This window comes from Arachis hypogaea, chromosome 2, assembly GCF_003086295.3.
Source record: "Arachis hypogaea cultivar Tifrunner chromosome 2, arahy.Tifrunner.gnm2.J5K5, whole genome shotgun sequence".
In the NCBI taxonomy this organism is placed as follows: domain Eukaryota; kingdom Viridiplantae; phylum Streptophyta; class Magnoliopsida; order Fabales; family Fabaceae; genus Arachis; species Arachis hypogaea.
The window spans coordinates 45,178,358-45,205,876 of NC_092037.1; the positions used below are offsets into that span (position 1 = coordinate 45,178,358).

General features: G+C 40.8%; 1 protein-coding gene across 1 annotated transcript in view; it reads left to right on the forward strand.

Moving 5' to 3' along the window:
- Positions 1-26: 26 nt before the first annotated feature.
- LOC112743666 (uncharacterized) overlaps positions 27-27,519 on the forward strand; it is a 120,492-nt gene continuing 92,999 nt past the window's right edge. The window contains exon 1 of the mRNA XM_025792969.3: positions 27-231. The gene's annotated coding sequence lies outside the window, so the exon portion shown is untranslated. The remainder of the gene's footprint in view (positions 232-27,519) is intronic.

Below are 27,519 nucleotides of genomic sequence, written 5' to 3' on the forward strand. Positions count from 1 at the left end.
AAAACTTTTTCTTTTCTTCTTTTGAGCTTGTTTTGTATTTTTTGCTTCTTTTTTTTATCATTTTCTATAAAATTTCATCAAATTAAAGGGATTAAAGCAATATTCAACTTAAGCACAAAAACACTTCCATAATTAAGCATTTTGAATTGATTCTTATATGAAAAGACATAGAAAAAAGCATTATGATGACGCATGCATCATGGAGCTTGCACCATTTGGTTTTCTTTTAGAGTGAACTACCAACCTGGTTCCTGTCCATTTCCAAGAATGAGAATGCGACCCCTCAAAATAAAAACGATCTGCTTCGGTCCCTGTCCCCGATTTCCGTCACACAAAGCGGTTCCCATGTGTTTTTCTCTGGCAAGACTTGATGGAAAATGCTGAGCTAGCTCGTTCGGTGCATGACCTGTCATATGAGCTGGATGACGTGTTCATTCAGTGCTAAGATGGACAAGTTGAGATGGACAGGGGCTAATTTGTCCACCCCCTTCACTATAAAAATGACGTTGTTTGAGCGGGAAGCAACATTTCAGTTGCTTTTGAAAAGGTGTGTTTCCATAAAACTCCTTCCTCCAGCCTTCACATTTACAAGAAAATACTACCACAGCCATGAGCAGCAGCAAAGAACCAGCATCGAGTTCCATTGATGGGAGTGGAAAAGAAGTTTTTAAAGATGAAGGCAGAAGTCCTCTAAGCGTATCTGCAGGAAGTGTTGCTGCGCCAAAGAAGAAGAACAAGTTCATTGCTCCGCGATGCCGATGTGGGGCACATTCTATTTTGTTTCTCTCTTCAACAGAACTGAACCCTAACCGGTTATTTTTTGGATGTCCACACTTTAAGGTAATCTGAAATTTAATTTAAGTTTTCTTGATTTTAACTCGCTGTGACATCTTCTGAGTTGTGGGTATAATCTACAGAGCTTAACACCGCATTGCAAAAGTTTTGCGTGGTTGAATGATTATATTATATCGTTTGAAGAGTTTCCTAGAAATTCTCCTGATATAGAGGGTTGGATGCGAGATCAAAGTCAGATACCTAATGCTGTTGGTGTTGATGCTGGAAAACTCAGGGAACTAAATGCTAAAGTTACTGGGATAAAATTGGAAGCTAAAAATTGTAATGCCAATAGTGGTACTAGCAGCGTTAGTGTTAAAGCTTTGGTTATTGCTTTTGTATTTGGAATTGTGATCTCCAAATTTTTTTAAGGCATATGAGTAGCAGGAACCTTCTGTGATACTAGGTTCAAAGTGTGTCTTATTTTTTTAGAAGTGTATGTAGCTTACATTGTAAGTTGTATTACTTTAGAAGTATGTTTGTTGTTTCAAATGAGATTATGATTTGATCCAAGAAAAATGGTCTGTTACTACTTTGATGAATTCTGAAAACATGTAGTCATACAAATTTTTTAATGGAAAATGTTAGATAAACAAACCCAAAAGATGGCTTATATAAAATATGTACAGAAAACAACCAATCATGTCCTTGTTCAGCATGAGAAAGGGACAACTTATAGCCCTTTAACAACAAAAAGAAGGCCAACATGTAGCGTTGAACCAAAGTATTTCCTAAATTTTTCAAGTTTCAAACTGACTTAAACATCTTCCACATCAGTCTAGTAGAGTTTCAAAATGACTTAAACATGTATACAAACACTTAAATAAACCAAAATATTTCCTAGATTTGTAAACACTGACACCAAACTAATAATAAAAGGAGTCATTCTTATCATCTATGTCAATGGCAACATATCAGAAATCAAGTCTTCCTCGGAGGTATAAATCCAGGAGTAAGAATGAACTTGAACAGCCTTGCTGTAGTCCCGAAACTTACTACAGCCATGGTCTCAGCAAAAAGAGCACTTTGTTGAAAGGGAACATTAGTAGTTGTTGTCCTTGGGGAATTTCTTCTCCCTGTTCTTGTTGGTCAGAATTACCCTTCTTATGCATTGTCTTTGGAAGTTTTTTCTTGTTCTTCTTTGCCTTTGTCTATCACAGTAGTATAAACATGTTATTGCAAGGAGAGTCTAATCTGTCATCTAAACAACAATAGGAATAAAGAGCATGTTAAAAGATATTACCAGTGGATCCATAGGTGGGGCAGGTTGTATAGTATCACAGTTCAGATTGACATTAGGTCCTACATCCTAATCATATAAACAACCAATAATGAGACACATAAACCCCTCACAATTTTTAAATGAGACACATAAACCCTCCACAATTTTAACACGTGCCTCTTAAACCTTTAACAATTAATATGGTGTTCCAAAATTACCCAGCCTCTGTTCTGGTTTGGGTCAATGGTTACAATTTGCAACCCCTTTTCCTTACCAGCTCTTCTCTCCTTCTTTGTTAATGGCTGCCAGTTTGGATCCTTTGGGTCATTCTTACAGGTCTTGTAGTAATACCCAAGTGATGTGCGGATAATTTATACGCTTTTTGGCATTGTTTTTAGGTAGTTTCTAGTATGTTTTAGTCACTTTTTAGTATATTTTTATTAGTTTTTATGCAAAATTTACATTTTTGGACTTTACTATGAGTTTGTGTGTTTTTTTGTGATTTCAGGTATTTTCTAACTGAAATTGAGGGACCTGAGCAAAAATCTGATTCAAAGGCTGAGGAAGGACTGCAGATGCTGTTGGATTCTGACCTCCCTGCTCTCGAAGTGGATTTTCTAGAGCTACAGAAGCCCAATTGGCAAACTCTCAATTGCGTTGGAAAGTAGACATCTTGGGCTTTCCATCAATATATAATAGTCCATACTTTTTTCGAGATTTGATGGCCCAAACTGGCGTTCAAACACCCACCAGAGACCCCTTTTCTGGAGTAAAACGCCAGAAGTAGCACCAAAGCTGGAGTTAAACGCCCAAACTGGCACCAAAGCTGGCGTTTAACTCCAAGGATAGCCTATGCACGTGAAAGCTTCAAAGCTCAGCCCAAACATATACCAAGTGGGCCTCAGAAGTGGATTTCTGCACTATCTGCACTTAGTTAATCATTTTCTGTAAACCTAGGTTACGAGTTTAGTACAAACACTACTTTCAGACTTTCATTTGAAGACTTATGACATTTTTAAAAAATCCTATTTTATCTTCTATAGTATGAACCTCTAAACCCCATAAGTGGGGGTGAGGAGCTCTGTTGTGTCTCTATGGATTAATGCAATTACTACTGTTTTCTATTTAATCATGTTTGTTTCTATTCTAAGATACTTACTCATATTTCAACAAAGAGAATGTGATGATCCATGACACTCATTATCATTCCCCAACTTATGAACGCATGCCTGACAACCACTTCCATTCTACATGAGCTCAACGTAGTCATTGGGCGACAGCTTGAGTGTGTATCTCTTGAGTTTCTAATCCACAAGTTTGACCTGCATCTCCTGACAACAGAGCACTTAAACTCGTGAGATCAGAACCTTCATGGTAGAGGCTAGAACCAATTGGCAGCATTCTTGAGATCCAAAAGGTCTAAACCTTGTCTATTGTATTCCGAGTAGGATCTGGGATGGGATGACTGTGACGAGCTTCAAAATCGCAAATGTTAGGCACAGTGACAGTGTGCAAAAGGATAAATGTATCCTATTCTGACACAAGAGAGAACCGATAGATGATTAGCCATGCAGGAAACCGTAGAGGACATGTTTTCACTGAGAGGACGGATGGTAGCCATTGACAACGGTAATCCACCAACATATAGCCTGCCATGGAAGGGACATGCATTTTTTTGGAAGACGAAGACAGTAGAAAAACAGAAATCAGAAGACAGAGCAACTCCGAAACGTCAACCTGCTCTCTATTATTGAATAACAAGTACCATTCTTTTCATGCTCTTTTACTTTTCACAAACAAAATCCTCTTTATTATTAGTCTCCTGACTAAGAGTTACAAGAAAACCATAGCTTGCTTTAAGCCGGCAATCTCCGTAGGATAGACCCTTACTCACGTAAGGTATTACTTGGACGACCCAGTACACTTGCTGGTTAGTTGGGCGGAATTGTGAAAAGTGTGATCACAATTTCGTGCACCAAATTTTTGGCGCCGTTGCTGGGGATTGTTCGAGTTTGGACAACTGATGGTTCATCTTATTGCTTAGATTAGGAATAAATTATTTTTGTTGGTTTAGAGTTTTATGTTTGAGTCTAGTTTCATGTTTTATGTTTGGTGTCAATTGCATATTTTTAGTTTTTTTTTTCAAATTTTTGAATTTTTGTGTCATTGTTTGATCTTCAGTTTTTCTTGTTCTGTGTCTTTCCTTATTTTTCTTTTGCATTTTTGAATTATTAGTGTCCAAAGTATAAAAAATATTTTAAGTTTGGTGTCCTGTGTGTTTTTGTTTTCTTAAAAATTTTTCAAAATTTATTCTTGGTGTTTGTTCCGAGGGTTACCTGAAACTGTAGGTCGATCTCGGACGAGATCTTCTGTACTGATCGGAGATGATGGGTACGGCTTGTGCGTGGCAGCCGGAGCTATCATGTCCGACTTGTTGGATTGGCAATGCTGCTGATCCTTTGTCACCGGAGGGTGGTGGTACCTGCAAGGGAGTCCAATGCTTAAGTTAGCAAGGGTCTTAAGCAGGTTTTTAGTATAATCAGAGTATGAGTTATACCTGGGTGCTCCAGTGTATTTATAATAGCGTGGAGTGACCTTTCTGGAGATAAGATAGTTATCTTATCTTATCTTTGAGTGAAGTTATCTTATCTTTAAGGGAACCGCCTTTATCTCTCTAGGCTTCGGGCTGCCTTTAGATTCGGGTCGTGTTCCTCTTTCTTGGGCCTTCTTGGGCCTCTGTAGTGATTTGGCCGACCTCTTTTCATAAAGAGGTCGGGTAGTCCAGATCTGAACAGGTCAGTCGATTTGTAGTTGATCCGCCCGGGTCGTACAGCTCGACCCGGGGTATGAACAGTGCCCCTTCTCTGAGCTCGGTCTTTCCCTTGAGGTCGTGCCTTTTGCCAGACTTCGATCTTTTTATTTGGAAAAGTCGAGCTCGAACATTTTGTCGAACTCGTCGTAGAGCTTTTATTCGGTAGTTTGAATGCGGAACGTTTTCCTCTCTCCTCTTTTAATGATATGTGTGTTTTGTTTGCGGTGCCTTTTCTTGGAAACGTGCGAGGGTTTTTAAAGACTCATTTAACTCCTCTTTTGCCATTTCTTTCACTTCCCTCTTCGTATCATTTTGAATTTTCAAAGCTTCAATTTTTTCTCTATTCGCTTCTCCTTGGCATTTCACCCTTTCGCTTCTCAAAGTTCTTTCCTTCTTTGTGCTTCGCAGCTTCTTCGTTGCTTCTTTCTTTCTTTAACAGGTTGGTTTTCGTTTTCTCCCTTTTTTTACGCTCTTTTCCTTTTAAGGCTCTGTTTGATCATAAAAAGCTTTGATCTTGCTTGCATTTGTGTTGGAAAGTTTGAATCTTTTCTCTTGTTTTGTTGTATCTGATTGCTGTCATAATTTGTGCTCTGAGAGTCTCTTTCGTTTTTTTGTATGAATCTCGTCACATTTCTTGATAATTGATGCTTTTAGGGTTTTGCATGTGGCTACTGTTTCTGCTTGCATCTTCGGGTTTGTTGCTTTAGGAATGATGAGCTTGCTTGATTCTGAAAAAGGTTACTTTTTTGTTGATGTATAATGGTTCTCTGTGTAGAAAGGTGATTTTGATAGCTTCTTGTTTTGTGATTTTTCTTTTTGGAGTGTTGACTGTTCTGTGGAGAAGGTTATTCTCTTGCTGGGAGACGTTGGGTCGCAGACTTTAGTCCTGACTCTGTTACTGCCTCCAAAGGATGCCCCAGGACTTTGGGTTGTGTCCTGGGGTTTCCTTTTTTGTTACCCCTGATATTTTGTATGCTGTAGTTTTGAGTTTGTATCCATTTTTGACTGAGCTATTCTTCCTCACTTTGCCCGAGCTGTTTGACTAGTAATCCCCCTTTTTCCTTTTTGTAGGAATAGTTGATCCATGTCTTCTCGTAAGAATATTGTCGAGACATCCTCCCAAGTTCCTGCTGGCATGGCCGACTGGGTGGATTCTATGGTTCTTTTGTGTATTTCACTGGTTGACTCTGAATTTTGTGAGCAACTTAGGAAATTCCATAGGATTTGTAGTAATGATAGTGATGAGAAGAGCTATGAGCTTGTATCCCCTACTTCTGAAGAGAGAGTTTGTTTTTCCACTCGGGCTGCTGGAGATCGCCGTTTTATCTATGCGTATGATTTCTTTTTTAGTCAGATGAACATTACTCTACCTTTTACTCCTTTTGAGACCAACCTATTGTGGTCTTGCAACGTGGCTCCGTCCCAACTCCATCCCAATTCCTGGGATTTCATAAAAATCTTCCAATTGCTTTGTCATGAATTGGGTGTCCAACCTTCCCAATCCCTCTTCTTTTACCTCTATGTCCTGACAAAGCCTGGTGTAGTTAAGAAGAAGGCCGCCTAGGTTTCCTTCTGAGCTTCCCAGGGAAAAAAGGTTTTTTCCATGTATGATGAATCCTTCCGTGATTTTAAGAACTATTTCTTCAAGGTCCGAGCTGTTGAGGGAGCTCGTCCCTTTTTTCTGGATGAAAATGATGAACCTGCTTTTTCTTTGGAGTGGCAACAAAATGTAGTGGTATCTATATATTCCTGGGAGAAGTTAGATGAGGTCGAACAAGCCCTTGTAACTGTGTTGGAAGAGAACTAGGGGCAGCCTCCCCATCTCGATACCAAGAAATTTCTAGGAGATCCTTCACTTTTCCGAGCTGAGTTGGGTAGTGGTCGACTTCTTTTGTATCTTGTTGCATTGCTTTATTTTGTTGAGTTTATCCCTTTTCTTTTCGATTTATAACTTGGTTTTCTTGCTGCATATTTTCAGAGATGGTCAAAAACAATGATGCTATGAAGGCCTTTAAAAAGGCGAAGAAGGCGACTGCAGCCCTAAACCTCTCAGCCAAGGTTTTCGAGGAGGGGCCGTCTAGGGTTTCTTTAAGGAGGTCGACCTCGGATGCTTCTGGTCCGAAAAAGATCATCCCGACTCCTAACATCCGATTGGCCTCCTCTATTTCTCCTCTGCCGTCTTCCAGTGCTGCCTCCCCGTCTGTTGCCGGCCCTTCTCTTAAAATGCCGAGAACCACTGAGCCCTTTAATTTGGATGCCCCCGACTTTGATGCCGTGGGGTTTGTTGACCAACAAATTACTCCTTACGGCATTATGCTTGCGGATGATGTATCCATCCTTCACCATCTGGAATTTATTACCCGAAATAGTATGAGAATCGCTCACTTGGGAGCGGCCTTGTTCCGGACTCCTCAGGATGTCCCTGTTCATGCCACTAAGGCTTTTATGGAGGAGGCCAAGTCAGAGTATGATAGGATCAAGGGGTTGAAGAAGGAGCTCGAAAAAAAGGTGGCGAAACTGGAGAAAGAGTTGGAGGGTGAAAAGGTTCGGGCTACAACGGCTAAGGCCTTGGTGGATCTGTCTGAGGAGATGTCCCAGAAGCATAAGGATAGCTATGTCCGGACCTATAGAGAGATGGTAGAGTTTCATAAGAGTTTGGATTTTGCCCGAGCTGACTATGCCAATCTTCAGGGTCATCTTGTAGGTACTGTGAATGCTGCTTATGAGAATCTGAAGGAACTGGTCCGAGTTCTTGCGCCAGATCTCGATCTTACCCTTTTTAGCCTGGACAACATTGTAAAGGATGGTAAGATCGTTCCTGATGACCCTGATGATGATAATGATGTCATCCCTCCTTCGGTTACTTCTGGCAAATCCTCTATTGTCCCGCCTTCCTCAACTCCGAAAGTTGAAGCCACTCAACCGGGATCTGATCCAGACGTCCAGATTTTGAACCGGGATGACGGTACCATGGACGCAGTTTCCCTTAAAACTCGCCCTCCTTCTCCCCAAGACGCTGCTACTGGGAAGCCTTTGGATCCTCTATAATTTCTCTGATATGTTTGTGTATAGCCTGTTTTTGCGGGCTTTTGAACTCTTTATTTTTGTAAGTTTGTGATCTCTGACTTTGGATACTTCAGTTGCTACTTTAGCAACTTTGTTTTGAAAAATAAAATAGTTTCTCTAGCTCTCGGGGTCAGCTTCAAGCGGCCTCTTGAGTCTTATTTTATGGTAACTGCCTTGTTTCTCTTATCATATGCGTGCCTGCAGCTATCCGGGAATCTTCAGAGTGTTTATTGCCTGACCTCTTTTGATTGCCCTGGTTGAAGTATCCTTTTTAAGGCTAGTTGTGGTTTGAGTATTTCTTTAATAGAATACTTTGTAAATTGATTTTGGCGAGGTCGTGGTCTTTCGTGCCGAGTTGTCTCCCTTTTGACGCGCGCCTTCTGTTGGTTGATTCTCTTAGTTGATGTTTTCTTGAGTTATTTCTAGTAATCCCTTGGGTTTACTTTTTATAACTCTGTCGCTTTTGGTCGCCTCGGGCTGACTTCTTCATGTCGGTTTGCCCCAAGTTATTTTGAGTAATCCATTTTATTTGGACCTTGTCTGGTCTCTTTCTTTATGGATTACTTTATATAACTTTTGTAGCTTTCTAGGCCGACTTCGCCGTGTCAGTCCCTTCGAAGTTATGTCTAGTAATCCGTTTTATTTGGACCTTGTCAGGTCTCTTTTTACGGATTACTTTTTTATAACTTTTTGTAGCTTTAGTCCGACTTTTTTCATGTCGGTCCCTTTGGAAGTTATTTCTAGTAATCCGCTTTTTAGGGCTGGCCAGGCCTCTTTTTAGGGATTACTTTTTATAACTTTTTGTCACTTTGATCTTGGTCCGACTTCTTTTGCGTCGGTCCATTTCAAGTTATTTCTTAACAATACATTTTTGTTTCAGGCCTCTATTTATGGATTGCTTTTTATAACTTCTTGCATTATTCTGTTTTTATCGGTTTTTCATCTTTGCCGATTTTGTAGAGTTTGATCCTCGCTTGGTTGATCTTTGATGAATTCGATTTTCATTCTTTCTCGATCACGTTGGGCAATGAATTTTGTTTTCACTGTTGCCGATTTGTTGCTTTATAATCGGGCGATAAATTTTGCGTTTTTTCAGAATAATACGTCTTGATAAGGAGATTTTGTAGGAAATCTGAAAAACTTTATTCAAAATAGAAAATATGCAAAATATATACATGTGGGTGTTTATCCTAAGTAATTTTGTAGATCTTGGCTTGGTGCCTCGTTAAAAAACCTTTTTTAGGAAAAAGAGTGCACCTTTGTCCTAAGATCTTTTATTACCTTTTAACTATAATACCTTCTTAGGTTGCAGGCGTGCCATGATCTCAGTAGCTCTCGGCCCTTGAGTTCGGACACTTTGTAGTAACCTTTTCCCAGTATTATTTCGGATTAGGATGAGGTCATTTTTGGCAAAGCTTCACTGTACTACCTTTTGGTTGTATCTTACAGCCATGTGGCGTTTTAGTGCTTCCTCTCTGATTTGAGCTCTTTCTCGGACTTCTAAGAGTAGGTCGAGCTCTTCCCTTTGGAGTTGGGAGTTAGCTTCTTCACTGTAGAGGATCGTTCTGGGAGATCCTTCTTCAACTTCTATCAGTATCATTGCCTCCATTCCATTAGCAAATCGGAAGGGTGATTCCTTTGTGGTAGAGTGTGTGGTTGTCCGATATGCCCATAGGACTTGTGGAAGCTCTTCGACCATGCTCCCTTTGCCTCCTGCAGCCTCCATTTTAACCCAACTAATATGACTTTATTAGCAGCTTCTACTTATCCATTAGCATGCGGATGTTCCACGGATGTGAATTAGTACTTTATCTTCAAGTAGGCTACCAATTTTCTAAAGCCTGCGTCTGTAAACTGAGTGCCATTGTCCATGGTGATGGAGTAAGGAACCCCAAACCTCGTGATAATGTTCCTATATAGGAATTTCTGACTTCTTTGGGCCGTGACATTGGCTAGGGGCTCTGCCTCTATTCATTTTGTGAAATAATCTACCTCCAAAATGAGGAACTTAACCTGTCCTGACCCTTAGGAAAAGGGCCCGAGAAGGTCGAGTCCCCACTTTGCAAATGGCAAAGGTGATGTCACGTCTTGACGTACTCAGTGGCTTCTTTTTGCAGAGTCGACCAAAAGAATCCAGCTCGGAGTACTTTTTTAACAAGGGCTCGTGGTCCGAGATGGTTCCCACAAGAGTCACTGTGTATCTCTTCTAATACCTCTTTTGTATTAGAGGTTGGCACACATTTTAGTAGAGGTGTCGAAATTCCTCTCTTGTATAGAATGTTATTTATGATGGTATAATACTACGCCTCCCGTTTTAACATCTTTGCCTCCTGCTTATCTGTAGGGAGTATCTCTGACTTGAGGTAGTTAATTATGGGAGTCATCCATCCTTGATCTTGGCCTGATATGGCTAAGATTTCTTCTTCTGAGATTGACGGGTTCTGTAGTACTTCCTGGATGAGGCTCCTATTATTGCCCCCTGGTTTGGTGCTGGCTAATTTTGAGAGTGCGTCAGCTCGAGCATTCTGTTCCCGAGGTATATGTTGGATCTCATATTCCTGAAATCATTTGAGTTGTTCCCTGGTTTTGTCTAGGTACTTTTTCATAGCCGAATCTTTGGCTTAGTATGTCCCTGTGAGTCACTGAAGATGACATGTTTTTGGGCTCCAACTTTTTTAGCCAGCTTCAAACTAGCCAATAGTGCCTCATACTCAGCCTGGTTATTAGAAGCAAGAAACTCAAACTTTAGTGAGAGTTCGATTTGGGTTCCCTGATTACTTTCTATTATCACCCTGCTCTGCTCCCGGTTTTATTGGAAGAGCCGTCCACGTAAAGATTCCACTTTATAGGGATTTACAGGGTGTCGGTGTACTCTACAATGAAGTCGGCCAGATACTGTGATTTGATCGCTCTCCAAGCTTCATATTGGAGGTCGAATTCGGACAACTCGACTGCCTGATGACTTGTCATCACAACACCAAATTTAAATCTTGCTTGTCCCCAAGCAAGCATCAAAACTAAGAGAAAATGAAGTGAAAAAAGAAAAGCATACATGTCCTTATTAGGCATATAGCAGAACTTGATTCATGGGGTTTTTATGCAGACAATGATAACTCAGTTATTGTTTGCTGTTACATAAAATACACTCTTCCTCAAAGGCTTACTAAACTTGTTGTTATAAGATTACTCTTTACTTGCTCCCTTGCTAACTTTTCTTTTCTCATTTTGCTTAACAAGCTTATTATTCTTTGAAGGCTTGGTGTCAAATGTTGTAGTAGTAGCCTTTGGCTTTATTTTTACTCAACATCTTTCCACCACAGACACATGGCTCACTATTTCCTCCTAGGATTATTGATGCCCAGCATCTCTTTGGATAACTAAATGTTTTGTATCTAGGTTGCTCTTTATTGTGGACTTTCAATTGGCCATCCCAAATCAGTTGATCTAAGTGACCGGGTTTTGAAATACCCTTTAGAATTTACTTGTCCAAGCATATCCTAGTACAAGAACACCACAGGCATGTGTCCTAGGGTCCAAGCTATTGGTGTCCAGCCTTTATTCTTTGTTTTTCTTGCCACATTGGCTTTTTCTTCTTCCTTTTCTTTCTGTTTTATTTTGTTCTCAAGGGATTTTTATTTACTGATAGGAACCTTTATGACAGCAAGCTAGCTCACACTTCAATGAAAATGACATTATGCAGCAATTATTTCATGAGTTATGCATTTAATCAAACACATATACCACCATTAACTTCCATTCAAACTTATGCAACATTAGATATTTACTTTCTAATTCAAACAATTCTCTTTTATTCAAGTATATGGGAAACAAAACAAAATTTAGCTAAGTGATGAATGACAAGCATCATGCAGATCATTTCTCTAGCTACTTATTGAACAATAAAAAAAAATGCATGAAAATGGAGTAAAAGGAAATAAACAGTGGATGCATATCATGTTTCAGACATGCATATCCTTATTAGAAGTATGAAAGAACTTTGCCACCTTCTAATGATTGTGGCTGCTGCTTGATTCTCCCTTCTTCTTCTTTCTCTTCCCTAGCTTGGAATAGTCTCGGACTTCTTCACCAGGGCATCTTCTATCCCAGACAGAATCTAAGAGCCCTGAGAGCCCAACTTCTTCCAATCTGTTAAGTGTTACCTCTGTATAGTGATGAGACCTTGCTTGTTGCTTGGCTTCAAATTCAGGGCATTGCTCAAATGGTTTGATCTGTGGATTGAGTGTTAGCAAATTGTGGGTCAAGTACTCCAACCTTGCTTGTATGTTTTCATCACTCTCCATTCTTTGCACATATTTAACTTCTCCCATGGTGTGATGAATATTCTTCCATTGATACAGGTTGTGACTATATTCCCCTGCTTTACCTTGACTGAAGTACAGCTTATCATATGATTCTTTGAATTCTTTGTATTGCTCCCTTTGTTCTTCAAGAATCTTTGTGTGAAATTCTTGCTGTTGAGTCATCATTTGTTGTTGCCATCTCTCTTGCTTCTCCTCCATTTGACGCTGCCAAGCTTCTCGTTCCTCTTTATCCCTCAAATATTGCTCCCTGTGCTCTGGATGGGGGCTCTAGATATTGCTCTTGGCGCCCTTGATTTTGCTCTTGTTGAGCTTGCATGAGTTTCTGAGATAGCTCTTCAATTGCTCTTTGTAGCTGGCTCATGTCTATGGCACCATGAACTTGCTCTTGTCCTTCCTCTCTTTGTGATCTCCTTTGTCTGGGAGCTACCACCCCCTCTTGATCATCTTCTTCATTCATTCTTTCCACGCTCCTCTTGGTGATTCCTTTCCCCTTTTTCACTTTTTTTGTGTCCTCATCTTCAAAGATCACTCCAGCTTTGTTGCATAGCCTGAGGATGGTACTTGGATATCCAAGACCACTTGATTTACTTGTGCTGTTAGCCATCTCTTGAATACTGTCGGCTATAAGTTGTGCGAGGTTGATTTTACCTCCATGTAGGATGCAGTATGTCAAGATTGCTCGTTTGATTGTGACCCAAGAGGCGTTTCCAGTAGGAAGGATAGATCTCCTTACTATCTCATACCATCCCTTGGCCACAGGAGTAAGATTTATTCTCTTCAAGTGGCTTGGGATCCCTTTTGAATCTCTTTCCCAGCCGGTGTTTTCCATACATAACCCTTGCAAGATCTCATCAGGATTGTTTTCCATCTGCAATCTGGTCTCATAACTAGGCTCTGCATAAGTTATGGTTCTCAACTTTAGGGCCCTAGTGATGGCTGCTGGACTGAAATTCACTTCAACTCCTCTGACATAACTTGTGTAGGGGGCACTATCTTTGTTCTCTTTTACAGCATTTGCATAGAATTCCCTGATCATGACTGCACTAATGTCAACGAGAGGAGCACATAAAAGTTCCCACCTTCTTTCTTTAGTGATTTGCCTCATGATGGGGTATTCCCCGTCCTTCAACTCAAGGCCTTTCTCATAAATGACATTCTTTGTCTTCATGAACCTATGATATCTCCCTTCATGGAATTGGGACCTAAATTTTCTTGCATCATATGATGGAGGCTCGGTCACCATTGGTTCCTTTCTCGGCCTTCTTTTTGAACTTGAGGAGGCCATTAGATTTGAAGTGAGAAGAAGGGAAAAGTGGAAGTAAGGGAAAAATGTGTTGTGTTTGGGATGATGCTCGGTTTTGTTGTGCAAGAGAAAGGAATTGCTGGCTTTAGTTTTGGGAGTAGAGGAGATTATGGTTTACAAGTGAAAGTAGTTTGTATGAATGTATAAGCCATTTAGTGCTAACGGCTATTTATAGGCAGGTTCTTCAAACCTTCTAACAAAACCATAATAAATGAGGGGGGAGTTCGTTGGTGATCATGAAGGGTTGAGATTGAGTTGAACATATAGAGGGCTCATGGATTTGAACGACTTGCATGCATTGTTAAGGCTTGACGAGGATCCTCTTCTCATTGGTTGCATGTATTTAGGTGTTCAATGGTGCATGCATGCAGATTCTGCTTCCCAAGGAGCACACTTCTCTAGGCACATGTGACCACTCCTCACTTAGCTTGTCCTAGCCGTGGCCTCTCCTTGTATTTGTCTCAATCTCTTTCTCCTAAATAAATCAAAATAGCTAGCCTTAGAACATGAATATATACGTTGGTAAGTGGTTTGCAATAAAGAAGAAAATTGTTTTTGTTTCTTTATCATAAATGATCAATTGTGTCCCTTAATTAGCAATGCTAAAGGTTGGTGAACACCAAACTTATCTCTTACTGAGGGGATGGCTTAGCAATGCAGATAATTCTTCACAATTGATAAAAAAATTTTTTTTTTCAAAAATTCAAAATATAATGATGCATGATCCATCTCTGTATGATTTTGATTCCATGAATAGGAAATGATCTTCTGAACATTGTTACACATGCAGACACCAAACTTAGTGTTTGGTCATATGCTTCATCAAAAATGACTATGCATATGTTCTAAGAATACCCCCCTTTTTTTTAAAACAAATTTAGGCACACCAAACTTAGAAGTCTGATATATGCTTCAAAACAATGTATGCATTTATATTAAAGTTCAAAATCATGCCTGGGTAATCATAGCTTATTGAATAAAAGAAAAGATAGGAATCTTAAATCATGGGTTCCCTCCCATGAAGCGCTCTTTTATTGTCACTAGCTTGACATTGAACTCCTTTTAGGGTGGTTGATGCTGGTGATGTCTCAATTTGTCCCCTCTCACTGTAAGCTTTCTCTGTGTGCCTTGATGCTCAATTTCAATGTGCTCAAGAGAGAGTACTTCGTTGACAGTGTAATGATCTTCTGTTCCCAGCTGTTGATATACTAGTTGCACTTTGTCACCTTTGGAAAATCCTTCAGTTGGGAATTTTTTACTCTTCCACCCTTTGTAAGCCTTCTTCTTGTTTTTCTTCTTTTTCTTTCTTGTTGATCTATCTCCCTTGGCAGTGACTTGAGTTGTGATACCTCCCTTTTTGTTTATCATCCCAGCTTCTTTTTGAATTCCTTCTCCTCCTTGCACCTGCTCATTCTTCTGTTCTACTGTGTTGTTGGTTGCTTGCTTTGGAAGATAGTCACTACTTGTCTTGCTTGTTCCTTCATTACTTTGTGATTCTGGAAACACTTTCAAGGTGATGCTTTCCTCATGCATCCTGAGGGTTAGCTCTCCCTGCTCTATATCTACAATGGCTCTAGCAGTGGCAAAAAATGGTCGACCAAGTATTATGGAGTCATTCTCATTCTCTGCTGAATCTAGGATCACAAAGTCTGCAGGAAAGATGAACTTGTCAACCTTAACTAAAAGGTTTTCAATCAACCCTTTAGGATATACCACTGATTGGTCCACCAATTCCAAGGACATCTGTATTAGTTTCACCTCTCCTATGCTAAGCTTTTTCCCTTCTTTAAATTCTATGGTTGGTTGTTCTCTTCTGTGAGCTTTTCTGGGACATTCTTGCTTGTTATGTCCTTGTTGTTAGCTCCATCTTTCTCTGTTGGTTCTTTGTCACTCTCCGTAAGTTTCTTGGTTGCTCCTTGGTTGCCATCCACCAATGTCTTTCCACTCCTTAATTGCACAGCTTTGCATTCTTCTTTTGGATTAGGAATGGTATCACTTGGTAGTGAGCTTGAAGGTCTCTCAATAGAAATCTGCTTTGAGATTTGTCCAATCTGCCTTTCTAGGCTCTTCATGGAAGCTTCTTGGTTCTTTGTTGTCAATTCTTGGTTCTTCATCATCTTCTCCATGAGCATCTTCAGATTAGTAATCCTCTGAGAGTCTTGTGAGATTGGTTGGTTTTGGGGTGTTGATGGATGATGGTAAGTGTTTTGGTTAGTTGGTTGGTTATTGGGTGGATAATGGTTAGAGTTGGGGTAATTATTTTGGGGTTTTCTGTAAAAATTTTGGTTAATTGGCTGCTGGTTGTGATTTTGGTTGTTTCTTGGAGTGTTTTGAGCTGAGTTCCTTTGCCATGGTTGTTGGTTTTGGTTGTGGTTGTCTCCACACCTAAGGTTTGGGTGGTTCTTCCAAGATGGATTGTAGGTGTCACCATACACTTCATTTGATCCAGAATTTTGGTTGTTCATATAGTGCACTTGCTCTTATTGCTGTTCTTCTTGGTTCTCTTCATTCTGCCCCCAAGGAGTTGATGGTTGGCTTGTGACACTCACTGATGCAACCTGAAGGCTATCAATTCTCTTAGCCATTTGCTCAAATTGTTGCTAAATCTGCTACTGCATCACTTTGTGTTGAGCCAAAATTGTATCCACTCCTTCCAATTCTAACACTCCCTTCCTCTATGATGGTTGGCGTTGCCTTTGGTGAGCAAAGAAGTATTGGTTGTTGGCCACCATATCAATGAGGTTTTGAGCTTCCTCTGCAGTTTTCATCAATTGCAATGATCCTCCTACTGAGTGATCAAGTGCCTCTTGAGCCTTCAGAGTAAGTCCTTCATAGAGGTTTTGCAGCTTGTCCCACTCAGTGAACATCTCTGGTGGACATTTCCTTAGCAGAGCCTTATATCTTTCCCATGCCTCATATAAATTTTCAGCATCCATTTGAGTGAATGTCTGCACCTCAGTCTTCAATCTTATGATCCTTTGAGGGGGATAAAATTTGGCAAGAAACTTGCTCACCAAATCATCCCAAGTGTTGATGCTCTCCTTTGGAAATGTTTCAAGCCATTGAGTGGCTTTGTCCCTAAGAGAGAATGGGAACAACAGCAGCTTGTATATGTCAGGGTGCACTCCATTGCTCTTAACTGTGTCACAGATCCTCAAGAAAGTGGATAGATGTTGGTTCGGGTCCTCCAATGGTCCTCCTCCAAAAGAGCAGTTATTTTGGACCAATGTGATGAGTTGTGTCTTTAGTTCAAAGTTGTTTGCATTGACATTAGGGGTAAGAATGCTACTCCCATAGTGTCTAGCATTTGCAAATGTGTAGGAAGCCAGTACTCTTCTTTGTTGTGGGTTATTGTTGGCCCCTCCTTCTGGTTGATTGAGATTTGATGGATCTCCTTCCATCTCTTGGAATTCCTCCTCAGATTCTTCCTCTCCAACAATGTTTGTCCCTCTTTCAGCTCTTCTTAATCTTCGAAGAGTTCTTTGGTCAATTTCAGAGAGAATAGGAGAAGATCTTCTTGTACCTGACATACAAGCACACAACAAGAAACACACAGATCCAGAAAACCAGTGAAACTTCAATCTATTGCTAGAATGAAGTTTTAGTTAGTTTAAGCAAAAATTCAAACAGTTAGTGTGTTAGTCAAAAATTAAAGAAACAAAAAAGAAAAAATGCTTGATCTAGATCTCCACTTCACTTAATCATTGTCAATCTATTTCAATCCCCGACAACGGCAATTAAAGAGATCTATTTCAATCTATTTCAATCTAAGTTCACAAAGCAATTAAAGAGAAATTGAAGATTGAAGCAGTAAAGGAAATTGAATTCAACTCAATTATGCAGTAGGAAAATCAAAGAGATCTTGAATGGAGATTGAGACAGAAATTCCTCAATTCTTCACACCCAAGACTCAAACAAGAAAAGTAAAAAGTGCTCAAGCAAGAACGAGGAAGAAGAGAGATTAATTTTCCTTCCCAATTCTCTAAAATCTCAGTTCCAAGCTCTCAACGAAAAATCAAGTCTAAAGATGTGAAAATTCAAAAATAAAAAAGAAGGTCCTAATTACATCAAACTATCTCCTATTTATACACTTTCTATTTTTGGATTTTGGAATTTGGATGGGCTTTTGATTTGGTGAAGAAATGAATTAAATTGGATGTTTAATCCAATTTTCAGCCCATGAAAAAGTAGCTTCCAGGAGGCTGCCCTGCCCTTGTGGAGGGCAGAGCAGGGAAATTGTATGATGAAGCCTCGTGCGTGCGTGTGCTGCGTCAGGATGCTGCCCTGCCCTTGTGGAGGGCAGGGCAGTGTTGCCATGGTGCGCCTTGCCTTGCTGCCCGTGCGTCCATGTTGCGCGCCAAGTGCTCAAGCCCGTGCCAATTTGTGGGCCATGCACCAAGAAATGCTGCCCTGCCCTTGTGGAGGGCAGGGCAATGTTGCCAATGGGTGAAGTCCCAAGTTCGAAACTCGGTGGAGGCACACGCTGCTCCTTTTTCCTTGGTTTTCTTGGCACCAAAGTAACGCCTAGTTCCTTGCTTCCTCATGGTGCTATGTTCGATTCTTGGAGATTGAAAACAAGCTAAGTTTTGCTTGTTTTCCTTGTATTTGAGCGCTACTCATTTCCTCCTTGTTCTTGGGTTCGAAACCCATAGGAAACACTAGGAAGCAATTTCCTTTGAATTATTTTTCATGAAAGCCCGATATTGCTCTTGAGGAGGGCAGGGCAGAGTTTTTGCTTCCTTTGGTCCTTGGCATAGAATTGTGCTCCGCCCTTATTGTGGGCAGGGCAGTGATGCTTTTAAGGCTTGGTTCATTATGCTGCTCTCCTGGAGGGCAATGTGCTCTTGTGGAGGGCAGTGTTTGCTTCTTCCTTCTATGTTGCACCACACTTCTCATCTCTTGGCCACACTTCTTAAGCCACGTTTTTTTTCTTTTCTTCCTTTCTTCACCTACAAGAAACCAAAACAACCAATCAAAGTATCTCTAAACTCATAAGGTTTATAATTCATTAAAAATCAATAAATTTTAGCTCAAACCTCATGATTTAGCATCAATTTAATGGTGGTTGTTTGATTTAAAGAAGTCATGCATTTTCATTCCAAATTACTTACTTAGGATGCAAGAAAGTGCATAAAGGCTAGTGAAATAAGTGAAATTAGCTTGAAAAATGGGTATATGATGACTTGTCATCACTGCCCACTATAGGATTTTCCCTGCTAAATCTGTTTTTTGTAGAATGCCTTTTATGGGCTGGTTGGTCCGAACCTTGATGGCGTGAGCCTGGAAGTATGGACGAAGTCGTCGAAAGGTTAATATGAGAGCATAGGCGAACTTTTCTATCTTTTGATAGTTCAGTTCGGACCCATATAGCACTTTGCTGATGAAGTATATAGGTTGCTATCCACTTTCGTCTTTTCGGACTAGTGCCGAGGCTACTGCCTGGCTTTCTACTGCTAGGTATAATATGAGTGCTTCTCCTTCCCGAGGTCGAGTAAGAACAGGTGGTTGTCCCAAGAATCTTTTGAAATCCTGGAAAGCTAGCTCGCACTCTGATGTCCATTCGAACTTCTTTCCCTTTCTTAGCGTAGCGTAGAAGGGGAGAGATCTTATGGCTAATCCAGCTAGAAACCTGGACAAGGCTGCCAGTCGCCCATTGAGTTTTTGCACTTCTTTGACACAGGTCGGGCTTTTCATGTTGAGTATGGCCTGACACTTGTCCTGGTTTGCTTCGATTCCTCTTTGTGTGAGCATGAATCCTAGGAATTTGCCAGCTTCTACTACGAATGTGCATTTTCGCAAGGTTAAGTCGCATGCTATGCTTTCTTATGGTATTGAATACTTGGGTGAGGTCAGACAGTAATGATTCCTCGCGTTGTGTCTTTACTAACATGTCATCCATAGATACCTCCATCAGTTTTCCGATGTGATCTGTGAAGACTTTGTTCATTAACCTTTGGTAGGTAGCTCCTGCGTTTTTGAGTCCGAATGGCATGACGATGTAACAATAGTTCACTTTGGGTGTTAAGAATGAGGTTTTTTCTTGATCAGGTGGGTACATTGGGATTTGATTGTACCCAGAATAGGCGTCCATAAATGAGAGGTACTTGTATCCGGAGGAGGCGTCCACTAGGGTGTCGATGTTTGGGAGTGTGTAAGGATCTTTTGGGCAGGCTTTGTTGAGGTCAGTGTAATCAGTGCATATCCGCCACTTTCCATTTGATTTTTTCACCAATACAACATTGGCTAACCATAGTGGGTACTTGACTTCCCTAATGAATCCTGCCTCCAGTAGAGCTTGTACCTGCTCTTCCACAGCTTGGGATCTTTTTGGTCTGAGCTTTCTACGCCTCTGCTGTACTGGCCGAGATCCTGGATATACTGCCAGTTTGTGGCACATTAGCTTGGGGTCTATGCCCAGTATGTCCGCAGCCTTCTATGCAAAGAGGTCGTTATTATCCTTTAAGAACTGTATGAGGGACTTTTTTACATCTCTCTTTAGAATTGCACCAATATTGGTTGTTTTATCTGGGACATCTCCGATCTGGACTTTTTCTGTCTTGCTTTCAGGCTGTGAACGGAGTTCTTCCCGACCTCGAATTCCCCCGAGTTTGATGGTGTTGATTTCTTCTCCTTTACCTCGAAGGTTTAGGCTTTCATTTTAACAGTGACGTGCTATTTTATGGTCTCCTTTTATCGTAGTGATCCCTTCTATAGTTGGGAATTTCATGCATAGGTGTGGAGTTAAGACTACTGCCCCGAGCTGATTTAGCGTTGTCCGACCTATTAAGGCATTATAGGCTGAGCTTACATCGACCACAATGTAGTCTATGTTGAGTGTCTTTGACCGGTTTCCCTTTCCAAAGGTTGTGTGAAGCGAGATGTATCCAAGTGGTTGGATTGGAGTGTCTCCTAATCCGAATAAGCTGTTTGGATATGCTCGGAGCTCTTTTTCTTCCAGGCCAGGTTTATCGAAGGTGATTTTGAATAAGATATCATTTGAGCTTCCTTGGTTCACCAGTGGGCGGTGGAGGTTAGCGTTGGCTAATATAATAGTGATGACCATGTGATCGTCATGTCCCAAGATGAAGCCAACTACGTCCTCTTTAGTGAAAGTAATAGTAGGGAGGTCGGGTGCTCCTTCTCCTCCCTCGATGTGATGTACTTCTTTGAGGTGTCTTTTGCGAGATGATTTGGAGATTCCTCCTCCCGCAAATCTTCCATGTATCATGTGAACGTGTCTCTCTGGGGTACGAAGTGGTCGTTCTGTTCGTCCGCTCTCTTCATATCTTTTTCTTTTTCTGGGCTCATCTATCTTACTAGCTAGGTACCGATCCAGTCTCCCTTCTCTTACCAATTTCTCTATGACATTCTTTAAGTCGAAGCATTCGTTGGTGGGATGTCCATAGATTCAATGATATTCGTAGTATTCCGTCCGATTTCCTCCTCCCTTTTGCTTTTAAGTGGGCGAGGTGGTGGGATTTTTTCAGTGTGGTATACTTCTCGGTATACTTCTACGAGAGATACCCGGAGAGGGGTGTAGTTGTGGTATTTCTTGATCTTCTCTCCATGCTGTTCTTCTTTTTTCTTGGACTCTTTATCCTTATCTCGGGAGGAGTAAAAGGATCCGGATTTTGAGGTCTCTCCTAGTCGAGAGTTTTCCTCCATATTGATGTACTTTTCTGCTCATTCTTGTACTTCATTCAGGGATGTAGGATATTTCTTTGATATGGAATGTCTGAAATGTCCCTCATAGGCCATTGATGAGACACATGATGGCTGCTTCGGTTGGCAGACTTTGTATGTCCAGACATGCTTTGTTGAATCTTTCCATGTAGCTGCGAAGACTTTCCCGGTATCCTTGCTTGATCTCTAATAAGTTTGGGGCGTTGGTGGACGAAATTGTGATCCTCAAAGTTGGTCTCTTTGTATTTGTATGAAATCAAAAGTACCCCAAAGAGATCATGGTGTGATGAATTGGGATCTTAATAATCCCTGGTGTGATCATAACTCCGTTCAACTTAACCAGCAAGTGTACTGGGTCATCCAAGTAATACCTTACGTGAGTAAGGGTTGATCCCACAGAGATTGTTGGTATGAAGCAAGCTATGGTCACCTTGTAAATCTCAGTTAGGCAGATTAAATTGGTTTATGATGAGTTCGAAAATTAATAATAAATAGAAAATAAAAGGGATAGAAATACTTATGTAAATCAATAGTGGGAATTTCAGATAGGCGTATGGAGATGCTGTGCTCCTCTTGAATCTCTACTTTCTTATTACATTCATCCAATCCTTCTTACTCCTTTCCATGGCAAGCTGTATGTAGGGCATCACCATTGTCAATGGCTACATCCCATCCTCTTAGTGAAAATGGTCCTATGCTCTGTCACAGCACGGCTAATCATCTGTCGGTTCTCAATCAGGTTGGAATAGAATCCCTTGATTCTTTTGCGTTTGTCATCACGCCCAGCCTTCAGGAGTTTGAAGCTCGTCACAGTCATTCAATCCCAAAATCCTACTCGGAATACCATAGACAAGGTTTAGACTTTCCGGATCGTCATGAGTGCCGCCGTCAATTCTAGCTTATACCACGAAGATTCTGTTGGGGAATCTAAGAGATATGGGCCCAGCCTATAGTAGAACGGAAGTGGTTGTCAATCACGCGCGTTCATAAGTGAGAATGATGATGAGTGTCACGGATCATCACATTCATCAAGTTGAAGTGCAACGTATATCTTGGAATAAGAATAAAAGAGAATTGAATAGAAAGTAATAATAATTGTATTGAAACTTGAGGTACAGCAGAGCTCCACACCCTTAATCTATGGTGTGTAGAAACTCCACTGTTGAAAATACATAAGTGAAAGGTTCAGGCATGGCCGAATGGCCAGCCCCCTAAATGATCAAGAGACCGAATGATCAAAGACTACAAAGTCAAAAGATTAAACTGTCAAAAGATGTCTAATACAATAGTAACTTATCCTATTTATACTAGACTAGCTACTAGGGTTTACATGAGTAAGTAATTGATGTATAAATCCACTTCCGAGGCCCACTTGGTGTATGCTTGGGCTGAGCTTGATCTATCCACGAGCTGAGGCTTTTCTTGGAGTTGAACTCCAAGTTATAACGTGTTTTGGGCATTCAACTCCGGATCATGACGTGTTTCTGGCGTTTAACTCCAGACAGCAGCATGTACTTGGCGTTCAACGCCATGTTACGTCATCAATTTCCGATTAAAGTATGGACTATTATATATTGCTGGAAAGATCTAGATGTCTACTTTCAAACGCCGTTGAGAGCAAGCCATTTGGAGTTCTGTAGCTCCAGAAAATTCATTTCGAGTTCAGGGAGGTCAGATTCCAACAGCATCAGCAGTCCTTTTGTCAGCCTTTTTCAGAGTTTTGCTTAAGTCCCTCAATTTCAGCCAGAAATTACCTGAAATCATAGAAAAACACACAAACTCATAGTAAAGTCCAGAAATATGAATTTAACATAAAAACTAATGAAAACATCCCTAAAGGTAGCTTGAACTTACTATAAACTACCTAAAAACAATGCCAAAAAGCGTATAAATTATCCGCTCATCACAACACCAAACTATAATTGTTGCTTGTCCCCAAGCAACTGAAAATCAATTAGGATAAAAAGAAGAGAATATACTATAAATTCCAAAATATCAATGAATATTAATTATAATTAGATGAGCGGGACTTGTAGCATTTTGCTTCTGAACAGTTTTGGCATCTCACTTTTTCCTTTGAAGTTCAGAATGATTGGCTTCTCTAAGAACTTAGAATTTCGGATAGTGTTATTGATTCTCCTAGTTAAGTATGTTGATTCTTGAACACAGCTACTTATGAGTCTTGGCTGTGGCCCTAAGCACTTTGTTTTCCAGTATTACCACCGGATATATAAATGCCACAGACACATGATTGGGTGAACCTTTTCAGATTGTGACTCAGCTTTGCTAGAGTCCCCAGTTAGAGGTGTCCAGAGCTCTTAAACACACTCTTTTTGCTTTGGATCACGACTTTAACCACTCAATCTCAAGCTTTTCACTTGGACCTTCATGACACAAGCACATGGTTAGGGACAGCTTGATTTAGCCGCTTAGGCCTGGATTTGATTTCCTTGGGCCCTCCTATCCATTGATGCTCAAAGCCTTGGATCCTTTTTACCCTTGCCTTTTGGTTTTAAGGGCTATTGGTTTTTTCTGCTTGCTTTTTCTTTTTCTTTCTATTTTTTTTGCCATTTTTTTTGCAAGCTTTTCTTTTTTTTTTTCACTGCTTTTTCTTGCTTCAAGAATCAATTTCATTATTTTTCAGATCATCAATAACATTTCTCTTTGTTCATCATTCTTTCAAGAGCCAACAGTTTTAACATTCATAAACAACAAGATAAAAAATATGCACTGTTTAAGCATTCATTCAGAAAATAAAAAGTATTGTCACCACATCAATATAATTAAACTAAATTCAAGGATAAATTCAAAATTCATGTACTTCTTGTTCTTTTGAATTAAAACATTTTTCATTTAAGAGAGGTGAAGGATTAATGGAATTTATTCATAGCTTTAAGACGTAGTTACTAACTACTAATGATCATGAAGAAGAGACACAAAGTATAGATAAACATAACATAGAAACTGGAAAACAGAAAGAAATAAGAACAAGGAATGAGTCCACCTTAGTGGCGTCTTCTTCTTGAAGGACCAACAATGTCCTTAAGCTCTTCTATGTCCCTTCCTTGCCTTTGTTGCTCCTCCCTCATTGCTCTTTGATCTTCTCTTATTTCATGGAGAATGATGGAGTGCTCATGATGTTCCACCCTTAATTGTTCAACATTGTGGCTCAAATCTTCTAAGGAAGTGTTGAGTTGTTCCCAATAGTTATTGGGAGGAAAGTGCATCCCTTGAGGCATCTCAGGGATTTCTTGATGATGAGCTTCCTCATGCATCTCTTGAGAACCGTGAAGGGTCTCTCTTGCTTGCTCCATCCTCTTCTTGGTAATGGGCTTATCCTCCTCAATGGAGATGTCTCCTTCTATGATAACTCCAGCTGAGTAACATAGATGGCAAATAAGGTGAGGAAAAGCTAGCCTTGCCATGGTGGAGGGCTTGTCGGCTATTTTGTAGAATTCATTGGAGATGACTTCATGAACTTCTACTTCCTCTCCAATCATGATGCTATGAATCATGATGGCCCGATCCACAGTAACTTCAGATCGGTTGCTAGTAGGAATGATGGAGCGTTGAATGAACTCCAACCATCCTCTAGCCACAGGCTTGAGGTCCAGTCTTCTTAGTTGAACTGGCTTGCCTTTGGAGTCTCTCTTCCATTGAGCTCCTTCCACACATATGTCCATAAGGACTTGGTCCAATCTTTGATTAAAGTTGACCCTTCTAGTGTAGAGGCGTTCATCTCCTTGCATCATGGGCAAGTGAAACGCCAACCTCACATTTTCCGGACTAAAATCTAAGTATTTCCCCCGAACCATTGTGAGATAATTCTTTGGATTCGGGTTCATACTTTGATCATGGTTCCTAGTGATCCATCCATTGGCATAGAACTCTTGAACCATTAAGATTCCGACTTGTTGCGTGGGGTTGGTTAGGACTTCCCAACCTCTTCTTCGGATCTCATGTCGGATCTCCGGATACTCATTTTTCTTGAGCTTGAAAGGGACCTTAGGGATCACCTTCTTCTTTGCCACAACATCATAGAAGTGGTCTTGATGGCTCTTGGAGATGAATCTTTCCATCTCCTATGACTCGGAGGTGGAAGCTTTTGTCTTCCCTTTTCCTTTTCTATAGGATTCTCCGGCCTTAGGTGCCATTGATGGTAGTGGAAAACAAAAACGATTGTGCTTTGACCACACCAAACTTAAAATATTGCTCGTCCTCGAGCAATAGAAGAAAGAAGAGAAGAAGAAGAAGAAGAGAATATGGTAGAGAGGGAGAGATGTAGGTTCGGCCAAGGTGAAGAAGAGGAGGTTGTGTTGTGTGAAAATGAAGTAGAATGGAAGGGTATATATAGGGAGAGGGGGGTGTATGATCGGCCATTTAGGGTGGGAATGGGTGGGAAAATGGTTTTGAATTTTTGAAGGTAGGTGGGGTTTATGGGGATGAGTGGATGGATGTGAGTGGTGAAGGGGGTGATTGGGAAGAGGGATTGAGGTGATTGGTGAAGAGTGTTGGGAAGTGTGACATGGGGAATACTCATCACAAAATAGGATTAGGAGGTAAGGTGGGAATATAGTAGGTGGGGATCCTTGGGGGTCCACAGATCCTGAGGTGATCCCGTGGGGTCCACAGATCCTGAGGTGTCAAGGAATTCCATCCCTGCACCAAATAGGCATGTAAAATGCCTTTGCACACCATTCTGGCGTTTAAACGCTGTGTGGTGCACATTCTGGGCGTTCAACGCCCATGTAAAGCATGTTTCTGGCGTTGAACGCCGGTTTCATGCTTGTTACTGGCGTTCAGCGCCAGCTTTTCTTCTCTAGGCACATTCCTGGCGTTCAGCGCCAGAATGTTGCTTGTTTCTGGCGTTCAGCGCCAGGTTGCTGCTCTGTTTTGGCGTTGAACGCCAGCCAGATGCTCCTTACTGGCATTGAACGCCAGCCTGTGCTTCCTCCAGGGTGTGATTTTTCTTCTGCTATTTTTGATTCTGTTTTTAATTTTTATGTTTTTTTTTCGTGACTCCTCATGATCATGTACCTAATAAAACACAAAATAAAAATAAAATAATATAAAATAAAAATTAGATAAAATTGGGTTGCCTCCGAACAAGCGCTTCTTTAATGTCAATAGCTTGACAGTGGCTCTCATGGAGCCACAAGGTGATCAGGTCAATGTTGTATAGTTCCAACACCAAACTTAGAGTTTGGATATGGGATCTTAACACCAAACTTAGTGTTTGGTTATGGCCTCCCAACACCAAACTTAGAGTTTGACTGTGGGGGCTCTTCTTGACTCTGAACTGAGAGAAGCTCTTCATGCTTACTCTCCTTTATCACAGAGGGGTGGCCATGTGCCTTAAACACAAGGTAGTCCCCATTCAATTGAAGGACTAATTCACCTCTGTTGACATCTATCACAGCTTCTGCTGTGGCTAGAAAAGGTCTTCCAAGGATGATGCATTCATCCTCTTCCTTCCTAGTGTCTAAGATTATGAAATCAGCAGGGATGTAAAGGCCTTCAACCTTTACTAACACATCCTCCACTATTCCATAAGCTTGTCTCAATGACTTGTCTGCCAATTGTAATGAGAACAAGGCAGGTTGTACCTCAATGATCCCCAGCTTCTCCATTACAGAGAGTGGCATAAGATTTATCCCTGACCCTAGATCACATAGAGCTTTTTCAAAGGTCATGGTGCCTATGGTACAAGGTATTAAGAACTTGCCAGGATCTTGTTTCTTTTGAGGTAGAGTTTGCTGAATCCAGGTATCTAGTTCATTAATGAGCAAGGGAGGTTCACTTTCCCAAGTCTCATTACCAAACAACTTGGCATTCAGCTTCATGATAGCTCCTAAATATTGAGCAACTTGCTCTCCAGTCACATCTTCATCCTCTTCAAAGGAAGAATAGTCTTCAGAGCTCATGAATGGCAGAAGGAGATTTAATGGAATCTCTATGGTCTCTATATGAGCCTCAGATTCCTTTGGATCCTTAATAGGAAACTCCTTCTTGCTTGAGAGACGTCCCAGGAGGTCTTCCTCACTAGGATTTTCGTCCTCCTCCTCCCTTGTGCATTCGGCCATATTGATTACATCAATGGCCTTGCACTCTCCTTTTGGATTCTCTTCTGTATTGCTTGGGAGAATACTGGGAGGAGTTTCACTGACTTTCTTACTCAGCTGGCCCACTTGTGCCTCCAGATTTCTGATGGAGGATCTTGTTTCACTCATGAAACTGAAAGTGGCTTTTGACAGATCAGAGACAAGATTGGCTAAAT